This window comes from Lagenorhynchus albirostris, chromosome 8 (genome assembly GCF_949774975.1).
Source record: "Lagenorhynchus albirostris chromosome 8, mLagAlb1.1, whole genome shotgun sequence".
Classification (NCBI taxonomy): domain Eukaryota; kingdom Metazoa; phylum Chordata; class Mammalia; order Artiodactyla; family Delphinidae; genus Lagenorhynchus; species Lagenorhynchus albirostris.
In genome coordinates, this window is record NC_083102.1 from 10,971,205 (window position 1) to 10,978,492 (window position 7,288).

General features: G+C 39.1%; 1 pseudogene; it reads right to left on the reverse strand.

Moving 5' to 3' along the window:
• Window positions 1-5,414: 5,414 nt before the first annotated feature.
• LOC132524082 (olfactory receptor 2A7-like) lies at window positions 5,415-6,335 on the reverse strand (annotated as a pseudogene).
• Between the last annotated feature and the right edge of the window lie 953 nt (window positions 6,336-7,288).

Genomic DNA, 7,288 nt, shown 5'->3' on the forward strand with positions numbered 1-7,288 from the left:
TTCACTATGAAAAGGATAAAATGGGATTGCTCAGGACAGAGTTATCAAAAATATCTAGACATTATTTCATAAAAATAGTCATTTTTAAAGGACAAAATTTTAGGGTATTGACTAGTTTTTCATTAAGTTAATCACTTAATCTATCATCCCGTTTTAGAGGAAGGGGATTGTGTCACCAATGATAGGTTACCTAGAGCCACTGACACTTGTGATGGGGAGAAAGACTGTCAAATCAAAAGAGGAAATAAAATGACCATGAAATAGGGATGATCTTGGAGCTGCACGTGTCAACATCACAAAGAGGATTTCTGGGAAGCAGAAGTAATCAGTAATGGAAGAACTCCAAATATGGGAATTATAGTAGTCCTAGAAAAGAGATGTAATTCCAGTTTCTCAAGAGAAATATCAACTGCGTCACTTTCAGCAGCTGAAATCAACCTTTGCTCTCTAAAGCAGCTTACCTGATAACAGGAGGAAGAAAAAGATAAAATGAAACTTTTATGACAATGTGATTGTTTAAGTTGCTAAGAAGGAATCAGTGGATATGCTCCATGTGAGCTCTCATGAGTGATGAAATCAAACCAACCACTGGGCATTTGGCTATTAACGTACTGACGGGTTCACACTTACTGATTTACCAAATAACTTTATTGAAAAACAATCCTTACAATTTGTAGGAATTGGATTTGGGGGCCTGCCCAGTGTTCATGTATTGTGAATCTAGACTTGTGCGCAGGGGTGTGAGTCTGAAGTCAGGCATTCACACATCGTTTTGAAGGCTGTGGCGAGTGTGGATGCACACTTCAAGACATAGTTCCCCATGTGCTACTCGTAACCCTACTACTCTACTCCTATCAAAAGAGAAAGTCTAGGTCATAATCTAACTGGGAAAGGCCATACCTGGAACAACAGTGTGTTGCAGGCCTCGCCATCTGTGTGACGGCTTAACGTTTGCATCATGTTTCATTTGTGAAATTCAGGAAGACAAGAAATGACAATTCATTAAAAAATCAACTCTGCCCTACTTCAGCAACACAAGAATTGATATCTGCTTTACAGATAGCTAATTTCTTTTTGGTAAAGAGAAAATTTAGTGAATTTGTCATTTTACAGATTTACATAGCATTAAATTGGTGGCCCAGTATTTGATGCTTCTGTGAATTGGTGATGTACCAAACAATAGTTGGCTTGTCCTTAAGTCCTGAATAACAGCTGCCTCAAAATACCATGTAGAAATCTAGCATCTTTGCTGGTGCAAACACTTAGTTGCACCTTTGCTGGGCAAAAATAACCTGGGGCTGAGCTACTGAATTTGCGCCTGCTTGCCGCTAAAGAAAAGACTTCTCCAGGGTTAATGTATGGAAGGGTGCTTTTGTTGATAAGATCCTGGTCCAGTTGTCGTTATACCAATGGAGACATTAATGAGATGCTCCCTGAGGACCTTGGAAATAAGAGAAACAATACTGATTTTGGGGAAGCAAAACTTGTAAAATCTACTCATAATGGATGGGAAGAACTGGAGGAGGAAAACAAGAAAACCTGTGTAGACATATAACTGGAAAGTTCTGAGTGCATCCAAAAACTCCACTCAAGGAGCTCTGATGCTATCTCACGGAAGAGGCGGAAGAGGATCTGATCGTGACTCAGGAACCCAAATGTGACAGTTGTGTGAGATACTTGTCTACAGTAAGACTGAGGAATAAAGAAGAGGGTTACCCATGGGGCCAGTGGTTATCAGCACGTCTTCAGCACTGTCCTGGGGAGTGTGGCCTGATGGTATGAGAGTGCTGTCCTCCTGGCAGGTCTATGTCTACAGCTCAGATGGCTTGAGTGATCAGGGATCAATAACCCTCACTGATAAAATCTCCAGTTAACCCCCCCTGCCCCGATTCCATGCTCACCAATCAACTGGGAGGTATTAATTTACCTTCTTATGCAGATATTTTGACAAAGAGGGAATGTGCTGGTAAGCAAAGTTCTTGCCAATCTTTTTATAATAAATAATTCCATTCAGGGTTATTCACGGTTCATTTTTTGAGTTTGAGTAGTACGATACAGATGAGAAATGAATAAAATTTCCGAAGCTGGATCTACAAAGTGAGGGCCAGGCCCTAGACAGAGATAATCGCATAGAAATACAACCCAAGGAAAGCTTTTCTGAGAAGCTAATTGAAATCCTGAAGGACATCCCCACTAGATTCCTCTCTAGAAGCAACAAATGACTGTTTTTTAAATAAGTATTATCAATAAATTATTATATTACCAAGACACAATAGAATCTACCATACTATGAACTCCAAACACGTGACTAAGGCTTATTTTTTTTCAGGAGTATATAAAATACTACTGTGCTAGGACAACCTTTTAAATTTATTTGGAAAACATATTAAAATATTTAGGTGTGAAAATGAGTTTGAACCTGCATCTTATAAAATGCTTAATCTCTTTATTCAGTCCTCCTTTATTTCCTTCTGTAACTTCCAAAATGATTAGATAAAGGAAAAAGAAACACTACTTACAAAGTATGAATCTCTTGGAAACCTAAAGGGAGAAAAAAGAGAAAGAAGGTCCTAACAAGTACATTAAGAGTCTTTACAAAAACAGTTGACATATTGACAACTGGATTGTAACCCACTCCTTGTGAACAAGGAACAGGTGTATCTAGTTTTGTAATTTTGGCACTTAGCAAATGTTTACTGAGTGAACAAATGAATGAATGAATACACATAAATGAGTGAATGCCTAAATGTTGAAAGTTTGGACCATTCTTGGACTGGGTCTGTAATTTCTGACTTGCTTAAATTTTGACCATAATCATACCCAATTAAGGACATTCATCCCAAAGCCAAAAAGAACACTGACTGAAGTTTGATAATAACAACTGTAGAATCTCAAAATGTTTAAGTCCTGAACACTTGAAAGACACTTCTATTTTCTTTCTTTTTTCCCTCGTATTTTATTTCATTCTACATGTTATTAAAAGCATCTTACCTGAACTCAAATGGATTGAATTTGCTAAAGGACTAGCAGAAGTGAAAGGAGAGACTAAGAAATGAATTAAATATACTGTGGTTCTGAATGCAACATTCAAGCATTGTTTGATGCTATAAATGATACATCTTATATGTATGTACAAGTTAGCATTTTAAAAATTGGCAAATTGTTTTATGACTAATATGTTATCCATGATCTCTGTGGTTTCAAAGTAAATATCTAAGATTGAAATCATTTCTTTATACACGAACAAATATGTCAGCACTAGATGTGGCCTACGTTTCAAAAAGTAAAATTTAAGACCTGATGAACTGACAAACTCTTTTCTAATGTTGTGGCCATGAGTCACATAGCATTCCTAAAAGTGAAAGCTATTTTTAAATCCTCAATTCAACTTAAGTACTGCATGTTTTACTTTCCAGTTATAGGAAATATTTGTTACAATTAATGTACTCAATAGAACCCTTCTCTGATTCTTTCCTAGATCAAAATATTTTAACATTTCTCTTGAGTTGTTTTCCTTGACCCATGTGTTAGTTAGAAGGATGTTGTTTAATCTCCAAATATTTGGGGGATTTTCCAGCTCTCTCTCTGTTATTGACTTCTACTTTAATTCCATTATGATCTAAGAACAGACATCGTATGATTTCTATTCTTTTACATTTGTTCAGGTGTGTTTTATGGCCCCAAATGTGCTGTATCTTGGTGAATGTTACATGTGAGCTTGAGAAGAATGTGTATGTTGCTGTTGGATGAAGTGGTCTATAGGTGTCCGTTATATCCAGTTGATGGATGGTGGTGTTTAGCTATATCCTTACTGATTTTCCTCCTGCTGGATTGTTCGTGTACGATAGTATATGGCACTACAGAGTAGTAATTAAAGAGCAGAAGCTTAAGGACCAGACACACATTTACTACTTGGATGACTGGGTATAGTTCTTCACCGCTTAGCCCTAGTATTAACGTTTTTGAAAGGAGAAAAGTGATAGTACCTATTTCATGAGGTTGTTGTGAAGACTGAGATGGTACGTGTTAAATAGTTAAATGATTTAACTGAGACAAAAAACTGAGCGCATTCCTGCCACACAGGAATTGTAAGTATTACAATGTAAGTCAACAATGCGATTTTGTGGATAATATACAGTTGAAGGATCAGGAAAGCAGGTTTTGGCTTCTGACCTTTCAATGGTTTTATTGGGAAAGTGCATGATTAGTTGAAGAGATATTAGGGATTAAAAAGAGCACAAAACTGTGACAATTCTATTAAAAACTACAGAGATTATCCTTTAAGTAGCAACTCCTTGCCTTTTCTTCACTTCCCTCAACCACACACACACACACACACACACATACACACACACACACATACACACACACACACATACACACACACATATACACACACATACACACATTCATGTACATTCCAGGTTTGGGAAAGTCTAACATTTAAAGTATTTTCTGTGTGTCTGACACTGTTCTCCAAGTTATGGGTAATGGATAAGATGTGTACGGGCTTCATAGATTATATATTGTGGTTTTGTTGATGAGACATAAACACAAGGACTGAACTAATGTCATTCTCCCCTGAAATGAAAGATCACTCCATAATACATCCCAGTATAATCTTCCTTGGTTTGCGAAAACGATTCCATATATTTAACTTAAATCCATCATACGGGCTTTTCTTATTTTTCTACCTAGTGTCAATGTTCACAAGGTTATTGCTTTCATGCAGCTACTTAACCACTGTGTAGAACAAAGTTAACCAAATTCTACACATACGTACACTATTTGTGAGGAATATGTTCAAAAAGTTAGCATTAACTTTTCCTCAAACTGTCCCCATAGCAGAATAACCATCAGTTCACATTTACAGAGGACTGAATTTCCTTACCTATGCTTAAGAATAGCACTATAAAAGTGAGAGTTAGGAGTTTGGGAGTAACATATACACACTACTATATATAAAATAGATAATGAACAAGGACCTACTGTACAGCACAGGGAACTCAATATTTTGTAAAAAATTATTTATTTATTTATGGCTGTGTTGGGTCTTCGTTTCTGTGCAAGGGCTTTCTCTAGTTGTGGCAAGTGGGGGCCACTCTTCATCACGGTGCGCGGGCCTCTCACTGCCGCGGCCTCTCTTGTTGCAGAGCACAGGCTCCAGACGCGCAGGCTCAGTAGTTGTGGCTCACGGGCCTAGTTGCTCCGCGGCATGTGGGATCCTCCCAGACCAGGGCCTGAACCCACGTCCCCTGCATTTGCAGGCAGACTCTCAACCACTGCACCACCAGTGAAGCCCCAACAGTTCTATTTTTAATAAGAGTCTTAGATAATCTTATGCTGAATTGGGTTTGGGACCTCTTAAGATAATATCCTCCTAGGTCACTGTCAACCCCGATACCACCATCTTTTCATAAAGCCCTCTCTATTCCCAGCACTCTCTTCAAGGCATTCTTTACTTCTGAATTCCTAAGAGTATAGATAAGGGGGTTGAGCATGGGATTGAAAGTCTGTGAAACAGGAAAAGATATTTCTTCTGTTCCTTGGGGTTCCCATATCTGGGTCCAACATACATGATAATGGCTATGCCATGGAAGAGTCCAACCACACAGAGGTGAGATGAGCAGATGGACAAGGTTTTTCTTTGACGTTCCCCAGGCTGGATCCTGAAGATGGCACAGAGGACACACATATATGAGCTTTCAATTGAGAAGTGTCCCACTAGCACAGAAATCATTCCAGCCAGTACCACAGTTTCATGGATGTGTGTATCTGTACAAGCAAGTTTGAGAACAGCCATGATTTCACAGAAAAAGTGATTGATTTTCTGGGATATACAGAAGGGTGAGGGTAAAAGTAACACTAGATGAATCAAAGGCAGAAGGACTCCAATGGTCCAGGAAATCACCACCAGCATGATGCAGACTCTCCAGGTCATGACGGCAGAGTATCAGAGGGGCTGGCAGATGGCTACATGGTGATCATAGGACATCACCACCAGGAGAAGACATTCTGTGACAGCAAATGTCAAAAAGACAAAGCTTTGTGTCATGCAGCCAGCAAAGGAGACAGGCTTGTCAGGACTCAGGAGGTTTACCAGCATCTAGGGCATGGTGTTGCAGGCATAGGCTATGTCAATGATGGCCAGGTGTGAGAGAAGAAGTACAGTGCAGTCTGGAGTCCAGTGAGATGAGCCCCAGGATGACCCCATTCCCCAGCAGGGTGAAGACATAGAACAGAGAGAAGAGCCCAAAGAGAAGCATCTGAATCGTTGCATCAAGGGGAAATCCCAGTAGGGTGAACTCTGTGATACATATCATATTGTCTCCCATATCCCTATGACACAGGAAATTCAGTTAATGTCCATGGTTAAAGAGAAGTCTTTGAAAATAGATGTATGTCAACTATACCTTTCTGTGGCATAAAAAAGTGTTCAGAAACACTTTCAGTGAATTTTTGTGTTTTTAAATGAATGCTTAAAGAATTTATTTGGGGCTTCCCTGGTGGTGCAGTGGTTAAGAATCTGCCTGCCAATGCAGGGGACACGGGTTCGAGACCTCATGCATGAAGATCCCGCATGCCGTGGAGCAGCTAAGCCCGCAAGCCACAACTACTGAGCCTGCGTGCCTAGAGCCCGTGCTCCGCAACAAGAGAAGCCACTGCAATAAGAAGCCTGTGCACCACAATGAAGACTAGCCCCTGCTCGCCTCGCCTCAACTAGAGAAAGCCTGCAGGTAGTAGCAAAGACCCAACGCAGCTAAAAATAAATAAACAAAACAAATAAAATTTTTTAAAAAAGAATTTATTTGGTAACCTTAAAATATATACATACATAAACACATATATATACATATATTTCCTTTCTTGTTGTTAAGTTTTTAGTAGAGGCTAAGTTTTCAAAATATTGGTTTGGCCAAAAAGTTCGTTTGGGTTTTTCTGTAAGATGTTAAGATGGTACGAAAAACCCGAACAGAGTTTTGGGCCAACCCAATGACTATGTTGCCACATGTTAATAGAATACATAGTTTTTGTTTCTTTCACTGAGATACCTCATATCCTTCAAATAAATTCTGCTTTTCTTTGCTCATATTAGAGTTACTTCTGTTTTTTTTTTTTTTCAAAAACTATGACCCTTAACTGATACACATGCTAAAGTCCTTAAGCTGCAGTACGTCTAATCTCAACTTGGAAGGGCTCATCAAGGGCAGGGTATACTAAAGGTAGATGTACCACTTCCCAGATACACCATTAGCCTCTCACCTACCTGTCGAAACACACTTTCTAC